We start from the raw sequence: 17,352 nt of genomic DNA, 5'->3' as shown, positions 1-17,352 counted from the left end.
TTCTTATCTTTCTCTAATGAGCCTTGATGTGATGTCCCATCCTCATCTATCTGCTTGTATTATTATGCACAAAGCTTATTGGTGGCTGAGTTTCTGTGTTGTTTGGGCTCAACATGTTGCACCAGAGAGGAGCATGCCGAGCCATCAGCTGGGTTTGGGCTAATTAGACCGTTATTTGTATCAGCCTCCCATACTTTGCTTGTTTCCACGACATGACAGAAAATGTTCCTCACTCTGCCGGCTTTGTGTGCAACACAATCAAGCTTTTTTATTTGTTTGGGAGTTTAGGAGACAGAGTTTTTACTGCGCCGCTCGTCTCAAAGAGTTGTGATTACACCACAAGGTTCCCAACAATGCAAATATTTCAGGCGGCTGAGCTTTTAAGTTCAGGATGAGGCTGTTGAACCTTACATGTGTTGACTGTTGGTTGAGTCCGTGACAGGGTGAGAGCAGAGGGAGAGAGCTCGGCCAGGTTTGGTCGAGGGGTGGTATGGTAAATTTAGACTTCTATGACATGGATGGTGTGAGCCCATATGTAAATTGTTGCTGTATATGTAAGTTTAATTTAAGTGAGTGCATACCATAGGTTTTACTGTCTGGTAATAGCCTCCAGACGACTTTTTGTTGCTATATCATCTTTTCCTTCAATATTCTGAAAGCTTTATGTGATAATTTGAAGGCATGGTTAGACGAGAGGGATTTTTGTGGCACTGAGAATGCGTACAATTATAATTTTTGCATTGCATTCTCATCGAAACATTACACGGCATTCTCACCAAAATTGTATTTACTTTCTCCCTATTTTTCTCTCCCTCTTTTTATTCTCTCTATCTCTGTCTCTCATTTCTTTCTGTCTTTCTCTGTGCGCCCCTTTTGAAAACGGTGTCAGCACTGCTGCTTTTACACCAAAAGGCTGTTGCTAAGTGACGGTTGACGTCAGCCACAGCTACAGAGGAGGGCTTGTGTGTGTTTAGCAGCTGAGGGCAGATCCCACTGAAAAGGGCAAAACTGAGAAGCACTATTAGTCACTGCAATGAAAACCCTAACTTCAACCAACAGGGTTGCCATTTCCAATAACTGCACAACTTATTCGGAGTGACTTATGGTAAAAGTAAATCTTTCAAAAGTGAAATGGTGAGGTTTAAGCAAAGAAATTAACAAATCGGAGAAACTGTTCTCGGGCAATCCCCACCCCCTTTTCACTTTTTCTTTAGTCTGTTGCTGTCTCCTTTTCTTTCTCCCTTTAACCCCCGACCACCCCTCCCCCAACACACAATCACACGCACACACACACACACACACACACACACACACGCACACACACACACACACACACACACACACACACACACACTCACACATTGAATGCCAGACATCCTTCCTCCCCTACCCCTAACATAATGTAAGTAAGATTTTGTAGATAGATTTTTGTGTCTGACGAAAAAAGCTGATCCTCAGTGTGATATCTCCCCCATCCGGCCAAGGTTGCTCTTGATCTGCTCGCCATTGTTACTGGGGACCTGTATCAAAGGATGGACTGGCTGGACCGTGGACCTGATGCCACATATCAACAGCAGGCACCCGAGCACGGCACCAGAGATACGGGGCATTAAGCACCAGGTGCTCTGCTGCAGACACAAGCAGTTGGCTGGGGGGTTGGCATGGATTAAAGATGCAGTAATTGCGTCACAAGGTGAACTCTACCGGCCATATGATCACATAGAACGTTTTATGTTACTTTTCCTAAGTGATTGAAAGACTGGTTGGTTGGTTGAACAAATATCAAAACAGGCTTCAAGCAAATTGAGGAGAATAAAAGATGCAAAATGCAGTTTATATTTTCTAGCTAGCTCATTGGTTAACAGTTGTTTATTTTCTCCTTTCTTTAAGTATTTTTCTCTTTTCAAAATGAGGTAGAAAGGCTAGTTAAATCACTATCATTATGCCCAACATTGAGGTAATTTCTCATATTTCTTTCAGCCATCTTTCAGGAACAAGATACTTGGTTGTATTATAGTTATATTACATATTTGAGCTCAAAAAGGCTGCAACATATACCTGGATATACTTCTACAACTTAACACAAATGTGCAGACACAGCCAGTTAATCTCTGTATGCTTGAAAGACCCACTCATGATTGGCATGTCCTTATTTACAAGGCAATTCTTAACATACTTCCATCTTATGTAAGTTAATTTATCAGAAAAATGCTGGAAGCTACCGTCTTCACTCTGTGACATATGCACAAGGCCTCCTCTTGCTATCTGTCCCTAACGTCCATCTCGAAATGGGGAAAAGGGGCTTTTAGGTTTGCTGCTCCTGCGGCTTGGAATTTGCTGCAGACTGATTTGGGTCTACGGGAGCCGGTCTCTTTAGGTGTTTTTAAAAATAGATTGAAAGAGTTGGAGGAAGGTTCATCTGGTTGTAGATGTTTTTTTTTGACTGAGGTATGTGCACCTGTGTGAACTGAGATGTGGTGACTTGAGTCTTAGTTTTGGTTTTACTCTTTTTTTTATTGTCTGTCACTGTTTTATGTTGTATGTCTGAAACTTTGTTTAATGTGCTACTGCTGTCTTGGCCATGACACTCTTGTAAAGAAGATTTTTAATATCAATCAGGCTAAATTTAAAAATAAATACATAAATGATTATCATACATTTCACCTGTCAATAAGTGCTTGATCACATGCATCAATATTGTAAGTAATCATTAGATTGGCAATGCTAAAAAAACAACAACTGTGCAGCCCTACCTAAGGCCTAAAGTATCATAGAGGTCTGTTAAGATATGTATTCAGCAAAGATCATGTATTATGTTTTGGACACATTAATAGGCTGTCCATGAAGATAATGCAGTGAAGTTAACTGTTTGCTTGTCATGGATCAACAAAGCAGTCAGAGAAGCAAGCGTAAGGTCACATTCAGCAACTCTACAAAACAAACCGCACTGAAATGTTTTGTGGGTGTCGTTAAGTCTGGATTATGTATCGTGACACTGGAGCCGTATTTAGTATTCAGTAAGTCAGAAGCTTTATGACAATAACCAACAGTGATGTCGATTCTTTCATTTCGGAAAAAAAAGAAATTTAAGAAATATTATTTTCAAAGGGATTATGCAGTTTGTTATTGGACATGTTGGAATGAAATGTAAAAATGTATAAGGCAAACAGAAAACGGCATCAATGAAGAAAAAGGTAGTGCCTGCACTAGGGTTGGGTGGCGAAAACTGGTGCCAATATATTAGATCCTATACGACCGGTGCCTACTGATGCCTAATAACAACAAATGATAAATTAGGCACTATAACCATGTTTAAGCTAGCTAGCTAGCCTAACGTTAGCTACTAGCAAAGCTTTTCTTTAATGTTGGCAATAGTCGTTTTGTCCTTTTTTTTTTTTACGTATTGGTTCAGGCACCATTTGGGCACCGGTATCATTTTAAAAGTATCATTTTAGCACCGGTATAACATTTTTTTAAAAACGATACCCATCCCTGAGTTTATTCTCAACATGCGCGAAGGATCCACAAGGGTGGTCAGGTAATCTTCATTTGACGATATATTTTGCCAGCCAAATCAAATTGTTTCCAGGATATTCAACCTTTCTTTATAGTACATTTAATTCTTGACTTGGTGCTTTACGGGGCTTGTACAAAGACAATAAAGTCGTCCATAAATATGAGATATGAGTTTCCAGTTAATTACAATTCCTCTTCTGCATTGTGGAGATTGGTTTATGGCTTTTTGCTTGTTACACGCATTGTCTTCTTGTATCTTCACAGTACATTTAGTTTGTACGCCCTCTGGCGTTTACGGAGAATCATGCAACAAACAGCACATTGAGTATAAACGTCTCTGTGCATGCTCCGAGCTTGCTCGCCATCTCCGAAGGCTCGCGTCATGGTGTCAAGCGTGAGTATAAACAAAGCTTATTATGTTCCAATCCCCCTTGGATTTTTGTCAGGTCAGTATGCTTGAAAAGTGGAAACCCCACCCATATTTATAAATCATGCACTCCAATAGGCTAACAAGCCCTGTGGTGGCAGGTGTGGCTCATCCAAAATGGCCCGGGCGATATAGGATCCAAAAAACAAAAGACAATTAACAATCAATGAAGTGAATAAAGAAAACAATTGTGTGAAACGAGCAAATGTCTCCAAGCTAACTCACATTGTCTAGCTCTCCCTTTCTTTTATTCTTCAACTTGACAATCACCGTTTTCAAGTTATTGCTAATACTGAAGTTTTGCCCCTTTTTTTTAAACTTTATTTCTGAACAGGAGGGCTCTTTTTCAGTCATGCGTGTGTCTTTATACCTAGAAATGTAAAGTCAAAGGACTGTATACTACACAAAGCTTGGTAAACTGGCTACATGTAGGCCTCACCTTTGCTCTCCTTAACTCTGTTTAGTAAACCTACCTCAGGTTTGTTTGTGTGTCTCTGACTCATCTGACAGTCAGCCAGTGTTCCAGTATTTATGCCATGTGGCATCTGTCTCAGGTGATGTAGGCAGACCTCACGCGCTCTAAGTTTCTACTTATAGATGTAAAATGCTGATCTCTGATGGTTTTAGCATCATGTTGTGACCCGCACTCTGTCAGCACTGGCTGCACAGTCTGCTCATTCTGAAGATGGGATATTGAGGGGAGAGAAACTCAAGACCCCGGTCTATTTGAAAGTAGCCTGTTTAAACTGTAAACGGCAAGATATATTTTTGAGGGATTTTAGAAAAATTAGAAAAAAAGATTTAACACTTTAAAAAACTGCCCTTTATCCCATTTCATATTCTGCCTTCTGCTGATTTCTGTTTGTTCATTGCATCAATATCAGAAGCTAAGTATCTATGAATTAATTAGATATCCTGTGCTGAGTTGTTGAATTGGAGCCATGTGACTGTTGCATCCTGTGATGAATGTCACCCCCAAATAGCCTCTCTGGAATGCCTTTGTGCTAATTTGCAGAGATATCTATTGAATTAAAATATTGTTAATGCAATCTTTCTTTAAAGCAGGAAGAAATGTGTGTTTCTTTGTCTAACTATTTTGAAGAATCTGATGTTAGAACAAGCGTTGAACGGATTTACGGCATACTTTTATGAAATTCACTGTTTTGGTCAGTACAGTCCTTCTCGTCCTTATTTGCACTGCTTAACTCTTTCCCAACAGCAGCTTCTCCATGTTCGCCTCTTTGAGCATTCTGGCCTCATAGCCGTCTCACTTCATTATGTGTGCACTAAACACCAGGGACTCTGCAATGTAAAACACCCCACCCCTGTACCAAGCCAGGGTGAATTATTCTCATGAAACATCAATTTATTGCTTTTGTTATGTTGCAACAAAATACATTTTGGGCGTCTTACAGTGTATGATTTAAATGTCCCTAACGTGTTACAGGGTTGCAAACCATCAGCATGGGGTTGCTGTTGGCCCACGCATTGTTGTAAAAGCGCTCCGTTGTCGATTGTCTTTCCGTACCAAGGGAAGTGGATTGTTGCACTCTTGTGGGTGATTGCCTAACACTGAAGAAGGGCGTTTTGCCTGAAACATCTGCGTCGAATGGAATGACAGAAGTGGAGTACGGTCTTTGACATTTTAGCAAAAATATATTGAAAGGATTTAAATGGAGATCTATGAGAACTGTCCTTTCCAATACCCATACTACCATATGATTTAGTGTGCTGGAAAAATATTTAGTATGTCCTAGAACATAGAATGTCAAATGCAGTATGCCAAAAATACCAGGATGTCCTCATACATCCGGTTGCTTTTTGCATGCTTTTCTGGCTATTTTGACCCACAATCCTCTGCACAGCTGATATATGAGCAAGAAGGTCAAAGTTCTAGGTGCAAGGTTGTGAGGAAGTAGTATGTTCCAATTGAATGCATACTGCATGCAACAGTGCGTACTTTGTAAGGGCAGTTGCAGTATGTACCAAAAGTAAAAAGAAAATGCCATTTGAAACGACCCTAAAGCTGCATTCTTGCATAAATCCAAAACCAGCTTCCAAAGACACAACTTTGACATATTAATGTTGACCTTAAATATAGCCTTAATGTTAGCAAATGGTTGCCTACTTACACATTCAGCAGACATAGAGCAAAATTATTATCTCATTAAGGTCATGTTTCTGAGTGCTTTTATCTCTGGTTTGTTCTCCTCCAACTTTAGGTTGCTCCATGTTTCACTTTCTTCACCAGTTTTGTTTGCTGTTAGACGTGTGGCTTTTTGACTGAAGACAGCTTCCTGCTGCAGCTGGAGATGATGGTTGACGTACACAACCATACAGTAAATACTCAAACGTGAAACCAAAATGTTGACCTAAAAGAGGCTAAAAGGCTCCATAGACCTACAGAGCATTGTAATAATTCTCTCTGGACTTGTGGGTATGAGCGTAATGATTTACAGCCACTTCTTTTATGATCTTATATCACTCAGCAAAGTTTCTCTAGACTATCACACCTTGTAAAAATAATATCCAGCTATAATCGCCATACAAAAATCCTTTGTGGCTGTGAGGCATTTTGAAAAGTACATGAAGGAGCCCCGTGTGATGCTGACCTTTACCGCTATGATCCAACTCAGGCCTTCACTCCACCATCAGGAGGGCAGGAAGGGACAGGCTGCCACATGCCCTTCGATGGAGCACACAAACAGACTCTCACTATGAATTTGCCAAGAAGAGTGTATTGAATTTGGTTAAATTACCCTCATAATGTATAACCATAAGTCATTTGAGTGCAATCTCAAATTACTTTAACGACAAGTAGACAGATGTTAAGGCGCTCAAGAGCGGCCAGTTCCATATTGATTTTGACCTTTAACTTGACACGTGTACAAATGTAAGCTTTAAAGGCAGCTTTGTGAATTTGATACGTAAAGTAGAAATAAGAAGGGCCAGCGTTGATCACTTGATTGTAAATGATTTACTTAACACACAATTTCCGTATCTTCTCACTGCTCTTTGTGTCTGTCTCTCTACTTCCCTGTGAACTCCTCCTCCCACTGCTCGGCTCTGATGGATGGCGTTTGTGTTCACATGCTTGTTATTGGCCAGAGCTCCAGGGCTCAGGCGTTAGGTTGTGTTTATGAGAGGAGCTTGCACTGATTCCATGATAAAACCAGATGTTCCCTTACAAGGCTTCGAGCCTCCCTCATCGAGCCCTCATGTCCATATCAGGTATAACCTTCCTGTTGTACTCGGGTCTCCCAACCTCCAAACTATAGCTTGGTCTTGGGCTCCACAGTGGTCACAAAAGGTTGTGTGTGAAGGACATACATGACATGTTTGCACTTTGATAGGGAGACACAGTCAAAGCTAGAATATGCTGAGATTATGGACTATTTGTTTTACAACAATTACAACAAATTACTCATAAAAACAAAGCAAAATATTACATTGATACAAACAAACTGGAAAGTGTAGCTTATTCTCACATTTGAGAAGTTGGAACCTCAGTGTGTGCAGCATTTTTGCTTGATAAATGACTTAATCACTCAATCAATTTTGAAAATTGTTTCTGTTAATCCACTAATCGCTTCAGCGCTGAATTATACATAAACGAACAGCCTGTTCAAAATGTCCCTAGCTGTCTTTTTAAATGAAGGCTCGGTACAAACACACATGTGGTGCAGCTGCCATAACCAGTTAGCATACATAATGTTAAACGGCATTCAATTACTGCAGATCTGATCCATGGAAACATACTGAAGGCCTATCAGATGCCAAAACACCAGACAGGACGTCATTATATAAGGAGAAGAAAATGTACAACTCAGGAAAGTTACCACAGTGGCACAATTTTAATCCACCCAGTGTAGTGTGCAGCTATATAACATATTGCATCGTTGAAGAATCGGAGCCAGGGTCTACGCTTTCACCGGACTGCGCCAGAGCCCAGAGCGCTCTCAATGAGGAGGCTGGAGTTTCTCACACAGCGCGATAAGGTTCAGGAGCTTGGTGAGTCGATCCGATGCGCCTGCCAGGACTCAAACTCATTGAGTACGATTGTAAACAAACGTAGATAAAATGTAAGGAACAAAAAGCCATGTGACCACAAATGTATATAACGGCTCCATGTGTGCAGCGTGTCTGGAACAGTAAAGCCGTCTGGTCCGGGGCTGCCCGGGCACAGTTTCAACCAAAAGCATTGGCACTGAGATCACCTCGGTCCTCTCGCATATCTCTGAAGAGACTAATTACAAACAGCTTGCTGCAAACCAAATGCTGTGAGAGAGAGAGAGAGAGAGAGAGAGAGGTGATAAACCAAACGGAGAGGGGAGTCAGATGTGGTTACTTATTGTCCCTTAATAAACACCTCATTAAATGCTCTTCGATGACATATGTAGCCTTCGTTAGGCTCTGACTGTACTCTCTGTGCGTCATGAGGTCAATGGTCCTTTTTAATAATTACTTGTGTTCACACTGGGTGAACCCGGGATATTTATGAACCTGCAAATCAATGTCAGCAGAAAGGACTTTGTGAAGAACTATTCAGAGTATGTACACTTGGGCTCTCTGCCACCACTCTCCAAAGGTCATACATGCCTGTATTCTTGCCAATCTCTTGTGATAGCGATGAATTGCTACGTTCCAGGTCAACAGAAAAAATAAGTTCCACTAAAATGTAACCTGCATACATAGCCTGCCGTGCAGACTGCCTGCAACTATTTATAGGGGCATGATTTACTGAATGGTTTCCAGTAAATGTGAGGCCAAAGTCATGCATGGATTAAATCCCTTATTGTGGAGTATGTTTTGTTGTGTAAAATTGTCATCCTAAAAGTTTCTCACTTGACTTGATTTGAGGCCCGTTTGTTTGCCGTCACCAACTTGAATTACACAGTTTAATTTATTGGGTATATCTCTTTTAACAAGCTCTGTTTATATAATACATATTTTAAATATTTGTTTCCAGTGTGGAGACCTATTCCTGCATTATATCTGATCCGCAGAGTAGCTGTGAATGTAAGGAACACCGTTTCAAACAGCCTATTTTCTATCAGTTAGATTAGATTAGTTAGATTTTCTTTTTAACTTTCTGTCATTTATAATTTATTAGATAGCACACAGTGACATTTGATTATAAAGGGAAAGATGCATGTTGTCAGTCAGATTCAAATATAATTTCATCTGTTTTTTTGTATGGTTTCGTAGGTCCTTAAAACAAGTGGTGTGCAGGCTGTATTTTGTCAGCATCGGTAGCTGCCTACTGAGTTTGGGTGTTGAGTACAATCAAAAAGTTATGGTCCTTATGAACATTACATACTATTGTGGGAAAAAGTTCCTCATTGATGTACGAGGGTTGACCTTACTCAGATTGTGGCATTTGCATTGACTCACACTGCGTCTGTGTGAGTCAATGCTGAGATATGTGTCTCTTGTTAAGCTACAAATGTGTTGTTACATCCCAACACCAATTATTACTCAAAGGTGTAATAACGACGAGTCCCTCTGTTTTTTGTTAGATGGCTCATATGATCAATCAGTATCACAATAACTAACATTTATTTAACAATGCACTGAAAAGGGGAAAACGGCAATATTATTACTTCTATATTGCTGTATAATTCCATTATTGTCATTTTGTACAATCATCTATTTTTCTTTAAAACAATGTATGGAAATAAACAGAATTACTTATAATGAAAATCTTCTGAAGATTTAACATTATTTCAGTCAATAACTAAATAGAATCTTAAGAATTGAAAAAAATTTGATAATTTACCAATGCAAAATACACATTTTCTCATATTATACATTTTCTTTTAGAAATTGAAAATGCATCTTTACATTATAAAAACGAGCACATCTTAAATTTCAATTCCTGGAAAAAGCTAAGCTAAAGTAGCATTATATAACAATATATATATGTGTGCTGTTTTTAACTCTTAAAATGGATACTCTTACTGAAATCTATTTTCACTTGTTTGACATTTTCGATGCCATTTTTTGGCTTCTCCTCAACATGAAGCATGGCACCAAGAAGCTGCTGCCCCATTTCCTTCGCAATGGCTCCATCGTGACCTCTTTGGTTTTCCTCCCACTGCTCAACATGTATGAGGCGGTAATTATTTGAAGGACTGTGATATATAGATGCACAGGTAGAGAAAAGTCATTCTTCTCCTGATGTGCATCTACACTCATTGGTAATAAGAGCGCTTTGCTGACAGACTTCCAGGTCCGTCCAGGATGAGCTCAAGATTCCTTTTAGTCATCATCTGCATTAATAACCATCTTGCACATGACTTTCGTTGTGGCAGTTTATTGATTTTTCCTATAATAATTATTTCCTTTTCAACAGCTACCACGGGAGGTGCTGACAATCTCATTGCTCAATCTTGTTGCTTGTTCCACATGACGTTCTTTTAAAGCCTTTTCTGCAATACAATGCACCGCAAGTGAACACAGTAGGTTAAGCAACACGGATAGATAAGGATACACGGCTCATTTCTTGTGCGTCACAGTGACGAAATATTTGGGGAATTGCAGATATTCTTTAGCTCTGACACACTGCCAGTGTAACACCTTCCTGAGGACTTACAGTAAATACACTATCTCCCTCGATTGGGTGTAAAGTTCACATTGATGCAAATCAATGAACAAATAGTTCTTACCGATCCAGTCATCTATCTTTATTCTTGTCCTTCTTGCATCTCTTTCTGGAGTAATCTAAAGTGAAGTAATATCTCCCGAGGCTTGAAACGAGGACACACCTGCAGCCTCAGAGCGGCCTGAGGGATGTCTAGTCTGGCCTTCCCTTCCTGATCCTCCAAGTGTTTCTCTCCGTAGCCTCCTCAACTCATCCTACACCCATGCTTTTGCTTCTGCAACTCCAGTACAGCGGTGGCAGCCTTTTTTCATTCTGAATGGATCTCCACCACGATGGACACCAACCACGAGGACCACACTTATGTCTGATAAAACCACGTCAGTTCCATGTTCCTTTTGAATTGTCCGATCTCGTGGTCTTGACGAAATTACAGTATTGGAAAAGGCCGCCATATAAATTGGTCCAGCACAAAGCCTTTTTCCTGCTACTTTCCAAATGGCTCATGGTGCACAGTTTCAATTCTTCCACTCACTTTTTCTGTCATCCTCGTCGTTCTGGTCCATTTGCTTTTTTTTTTCTGGGGACACAGCTGGCTGACATATTCACGACAGCCAGGAAGCAGACTGCAACTGCTATCTTCCCTGCTTCAAAAGAATGTGTGTGTGTGTGTGTGTGTGTGTGAGTGAGAGAGACTCCATTTCTCACAGAATATCTCATTATACTTTGCCTTTTTTTTAGTTAAATTGGAAAACATCACATTGAGAAATGAATAAAGAACTCAAGGGACGTTAGTTACATATTATAACTCCAGATGCTATTAGTTTAGGCGTCGTCCTCTGAGAGCTACATTACAGCAAAGAAAACCCCTTTTACAAAGAATGTCTTCCACTAAAATGTCAACAGTTCATAAAATACTTCTTGGAATGCAATGGTAATACATACTGGTAATATCTTGAGTGGGGTAATACATCAGAGTTAAAAATGTGCCACACAAAACAGAATTATGTACAAACTTGCATATACTCAAGTTTTGTATCTGTAACTCTTGATTAACGCCAACCATGGCTGTCTGGAGAGAGTAAGGCTAGGGAGGTTTAGAAAGGTTGTTCCACTATGTACGAAGGTCAGGCTTTTGACCTCGAGGTGGGTGTTTCTACTTCGTGGATGGAGGCTTGTAGGTGTACAGTTTTCAAAACTTACTATATCACAAGATGTCAATCTCACATTAGTTGTTTGTTCCACAGATTGGTGATAAGAATACCATCCTCCTATATTGTGACATGGTGCTGGGATGTGAGGAGGAAACAAATGAGTTCATCAACATTTATGTTAAAAGCAGACCAGTAATGGAACTAACTTCAGCAAAATATCACATATTAAGCTCATCTTTCATTGTAATTGTTCCCGTTTCAATACTCTTTTCAGATGGGAGCCTCTAAAATGTCAACTTTACAAAAAAATACCTGGAGCAACAAGATGGTGACACCCCCTTGTGTGCTGCAGCTGTGTTCCCTTTATTCAGTGCTGTTACCTTGTTATCCTCCTGTAGCACTTGGGAACATGGTGTCAAGTAACCTAATGCCATCCAGACACTGATTGTGATACAGTATCACACTGTAAATCGGCTTCTTTAATACTACCCGACAGCATACAGTATATCTCCCTCTGATCCACTGGACATTTCGTGGTGACATGCCCGAAATAATTGTCGGCCAGAGCAGAGGACCTAGACAACCGAGGCAGGTGAGTCCCTGAAATATTGTAAATGCAGAGTGACGGGACATTTGTTCCAAAGTCTATTTCATACTCTTCATTAGCCCGTGTCTCTCCACATTGAGCACACTCTGGCTTCAATAAGTACCCAGAAAGCTTTGCACTGTGAACATTTTAAAGAATGCTACTCTGTGATATGAAGTGCTTTGCGGTGTACTTTCTGTTGCTCCACCCCCAAGGTTTGAGAGATGAAATTTAAAAACTTTAACACTCTAATTAAAGCCGATTAAATGTTTATTTTTATTTTTATGTACAGTGCATTGCAATAATAATGAAAACTATTGAAGTAGTAGTTTGTTTAAGCTGTTCTTTTCTGTTCATTTCTGTCTGTTGTGACATTAAATGTCAAAGAGCTATTTTTACAACAAGACTAACGAGACCGTTTGAGGGACAGTCCACCCCAAAATAATTTTACAAAAATCATATTTTTCCTCTTACCTGTTGTGCTATTTATCAATATAGATTGTTTTGTAGTGAGTAGCCTAATTTTAGATTTTTCAGCTGTATAGATGTGTGTCTTCGCTCGAATAAAATAGGACTCGGCCTGTTGAGCTCAAAGCCCCATGAAAATTGAACTGCAATGTTTCTTTCCAGAACTACATTTCCTCCATGAAACTGCTCACAACAAGGTGTGTGGATTATCTTGAGTAAAAAAGTCATGAGTTCTGGAGAGTGCCATATGGTCCCATTATATTCAAGAGAAGGCAGACATCTCTACGGCTGATATCTCCAAAGATAGGCAACTCACAACAAAGCAATTGAGATTGATAAATAGCTCTACAGGTAAGAGGAAAACTATGTATGATGTGGTGAACTTTGTTCATGCCAGAAACAGATCTTAAGGTCTTAATACTAGAAATGACACCAATGGACGCTGGCTTTTGCAGGGCAGACGCTGAACAACACCAGTCCAGTGAAGTGGTAGAGGAGTGTGAAAGAGAGGGATGACATTTTGCACAAGCTCTTTTCCCTAGTCAAAGAATTTTCCATGGTCCTGCCAGGTTGCCCTGACAACACTGGTGACGGCCATAGGCGGACTAGCCATCTGGAGTACCAAGGGTTTTCCCGTTGGCCCTGTTGACCTGTGGGCTGGTGGCGAGCCAAGCAGCACAGATGCAAAAAGATTTTTACAAGTCTTTGGCCCTGTAGATTGTCTGGCTGGTTCGACTGGGAGGAAGTCCTTCATCGATTCAAACCTTCCACTGGCAACTGCTTTGTTACTTGATACCTTTGTCATCTACCAACATCTGATTCTGTACCTTCTTTGTACCATTCAGCAAAGGGTGACAGATTGCGCTCTAAATAAAAATACAAGAGTAAAGATATGGTATTTTGAGATAGTGGTTGATTTATTTTTAAATAAAAATAAAAGAGTAAAGATATGGTATTTTGAGATAGTGGTTGATTTATTTTCTCACACATACAGCCAATAATACAATGATAAATCAATTATTAAATATATCAGCATGTCCTAAAGCAATGTTGCTATCGTGAGACTATGAACTTTTAAGTAGTTATCTGATATATTTTGTAAAACAAAAGTTACCAGAAATCTGTCCTTAAGGCTGCAAGATTTGAACAAATATAAATATTTTCAATTATTTAAGATGGATATATTAGAAAACCTTCAATTGTTAAATTTCTTACATTGTTTTCAACATTCAAGACACATTTTTCTTTTGAAATCCTACAAACATGTTATCCAATTGTGTCTTCTAGTCTAGAATATATAACTATGTAGAATATAAATGCTGGCATGGTCAACATGGTTTTTGAATTGATGAGCCGCACAGAAACAACTTCATGGGTGTTTGTACTGGGTCCTGTAATAATTTTTTCTATGTGCCATTTGCTCATGCCAAAATGTATGGCTCTAAATGTATTTTATGAAGGGTAATGTCCACTAACTCAACAATTAGCATGTTGGACACAGAGGTTTTGGGCCAACGCTTGTGTTTGTAAGCCAACAAGAACTCCATCCACCAGTGGGCATGCTTCCTGTCCTCGTTCCAACGTTCATATTTTGCAGTGTCTTTGTCAACGATATCTTAACCACTTCCATATGATTTAAGTTTAAACCTTCTTTTGTTTACTTCCTCGTCTTTGCTATGGGGCTATGTAAGTTTACTGTTGCACTCGTTTTCTTTTTTTCGTGACCATTTGTGTTTATCTTGATTAACGGGATTATGAACAAAATAGTCATTATATATCATTGTTACCAAACATTATTTGATATATTTATAGTGAAAATGTTATTGCCAGCAATAAATTCCACTGTGTGCCACCCAGGAAGGAACTGTTTATAGAAAAGAGTTGTTCAACCTCTGATGGTTTTAAATGAGGCTGTTGAATGTAATGTTCTGTTAATATTTAACTCAACAGCAACTTTGTAGACCTGTAGTATATTTTATAGTCGACCTATATTGTATTTTCTTATACGGCTCATTTTAGTTGTGTAGGAAACATCGTAGTAGCGAGCCAGTCTGGGTCAAAAGTTCAGAGACTGTTTCTTTAATCCCAGTCTGAGTCTCCTTCAGTCGCCTCCGCTGCTGGCCGACTGTCAGCTTACCTGCCAGAGCTTTGGCACACAGGCCCAGACATATCCCAGCAGTTCAAGCTATGTCTAATCAATAACACACGCACACACACACACACACACACACACACACGCTCTGCAGTCCTCTCATCTGGTTAACTCTCTTTCCTGATCAGGCTTAAGAGAATCAAGCCAGCCTGTGCTCTCTTTTCCTCTCTCTCTCTATCATCTTTTTCCCCCGTGCGTGTCTTGACAACGAGAGCCCGGTCCTCATTAGCGACATGTGCATGTGCAGAGAGGGCTGCTGACGGTGTGTGTGTGTGTGTGTGTGCGTGTGTGTGTGTCGCTGCAGGCTGACGTCAGCAGTGCCCTGCTTCTCTCCAGACAAATGCCGGCCTGCCTCATTGATACCTTTTCTCTGTCCCCCACACTCTTATTAGCGTGTTTTCATCAGTTCTAGCACCTCTCGCACCACAGAGCCCAGCTAATATGACACGCAGGTGTAACAACTGGCCGTCTGCTAGCTTGCACAGGTTTACTCCTGCTAGGAAATATTTACGACTTGTGTTAAATAACCGTGTGTGTGTGCGTGTAGTGTTATTTTGCCGAGTATATCTTTTTCACTGTGCGTTCGAGTGCGTCTTTGATTGTGTGTGTTATGGTCTGGTTTCTCGACGTCTTAGGGATGTGCCGATACAGATGTTGGACTTAAACAGCTGGATTGGCTATCGGCTATACTATACATTTTACACTGGTATTCTAATCTCTGTTTAAATGTTGACCGATTTGTTTCTGCATTAAAAAATGAACGGTAATTCATGTTCAATTTGAAGGTGTCGGGACTGAAAAAGCCGGATCAGTGAATCCCTCGTGCATCTCTCTGTTTATTTAACTTGCACCATAAATAATATTCATGCAATTGGAGGTGTGGACACAGAGTTGCGCAGAAAGGCACATACAATGAATATGGGCAATTGTACGAGTCTAACAAGCACTTTATGTGCATGTGTGCTTAAAAGCCAGCCCCAAATGAAAAGCTTATGATTATTAGAGGAAACATTTCAAAGGTAGGCAGTCTGAGGTTGTTGCACGCATGCCCCCATATTCCCAGTGTAAATATGAAGTTATGATATTGAGGTATAATGATCAATTGCACAAATGTCCGCACAAAATCAGATTATGTACATTCCTTATGTTAGATATCAGTTTTGGAATATAGCATGAATGAATGTTATTTCTATTATTTCTTCCTTTCTCAGTGTGATTATTACTAAAAAACAAAACATTTAAATGCATTGTAATGGAGATTTATCTACGTTATATACTGATGAGTAGTTGTGCATTATATTTTATATTTTATATCTATATTTCTTTTGATTCATTTGTGGATACAAGTACACATTATAATACATCCTTTTTTAAATTTAGTGGAAAAGTGATCGTAAAAGTAGTACAACATGGAAATACTCAAAGTGCCATTATTTCGTGTGTGTGTGTGCAGGTGGCTCAAGTGTCAGCTGTTGTGTGTCTCTGCGTCTGCCCTCATGTCATGTTTTCAAAACACCGCGAAAGAAAATATCTCCTGTTCATTGAAAGATTTCAATCTTCCTCATTGTACATACGCTGTTGCCTGGTGGTGGAGCGCCCATTCAGCCAGCTTTTCCTGTTTCTGTGCTCTGTGTGAGGCGGTGAAGAGATTCACGTGCACGGTGCACAGACTATGCAGAGGCATACTGTATGAAGGTGAGGACAGATTGTATACAAATGCTATATTGTGTAACACACTGAAGACCGGAGTGGTTCACGGTGTGCTGCGTGTGTCCTCGAGAGGTACAGTCGAAAAGGGAACTAAACATTATCTTTAGGTTGAGGAAAATGAAGGCCAAGCGTATGTCGTATTTAATTGGTCCTTAGTTCCTTTCTTAAATCTTTGCCTATAGTTGTATGTCTTTAACTCTCCACTTAATGGCATCCTCTCCTCGAGCATTTACCCATCTCCCGCTCCATTTCAGCCCCTCTGCGTCTCTCCGTAAACAAGCTGAAGGCCAACAACTCTGTCCTCCGGCCGTCTCCCGCCATCCCGTTGCCATGGTGTATGGAGCATTGTTTGCTGGCCTCTATGTCAGGTTGCCATGGCAGTGCTTATTTGCCATATTAAATGTTTGGAAGCATTGTACAGATGCTGATGACAAACACCCAACATCCCACTTTGATCAAGGAAACAGTTACTGATTGGATGAGATGGGATGGAGCCACTGATCTGTTTATTATCCGTAGTTATAGCTTACATTCACAAGCAGAACAGTAAATCATGTCTGAATAAACATTCCTACAAATCTGGCTTTGAAGTCGAGCATATGTATATTTAGAAAATTTACTTCTAAAAATAAATCTCCGTGAATTTATTTGACTAAATATCTTATTGAAGTTCTTGGCATTGCTGAATGAATGTGACTGAATAAGTAATCCAGTGTGAACATTTTTTTAAATGTTATT

General features: G+C 39.9%; 1 protein-coding gene across 1 annotated transcript in view; it reads left to right on the top strand.

Moving 5' to 3' along the window:
• pde3b (phosphodiesterase 3B) overlaps positions 1-17,352 on the top strand; it is a 39,321-nt gene that overhangs the window by 9,085 nt on the left and 12,884 nt on the right. The gene's annotated exons all lie outside the window — the stretch shown is intronic.

The sequence above is a fragment of the Cyclopterus lumpus genome, chromosome 3 (assembly GCF_009769545.1).
Source record: "Cyclopterus lumpus isolate fCycLum1 chromosome 3, fCycLum1.pri, whole genome shotgun sequence".
Lineage (NCBI taxonomy): Eukaryota > Metazoa > Chordata > Actinopteri > Perciformes > Cyclopteridae > Cyclopterus > Cyclopterus lumpus.
Note: the sequence above shows the minus strand (reverse complement) of the source record. Positions and strands in the feature narration are given on the sequence as shown.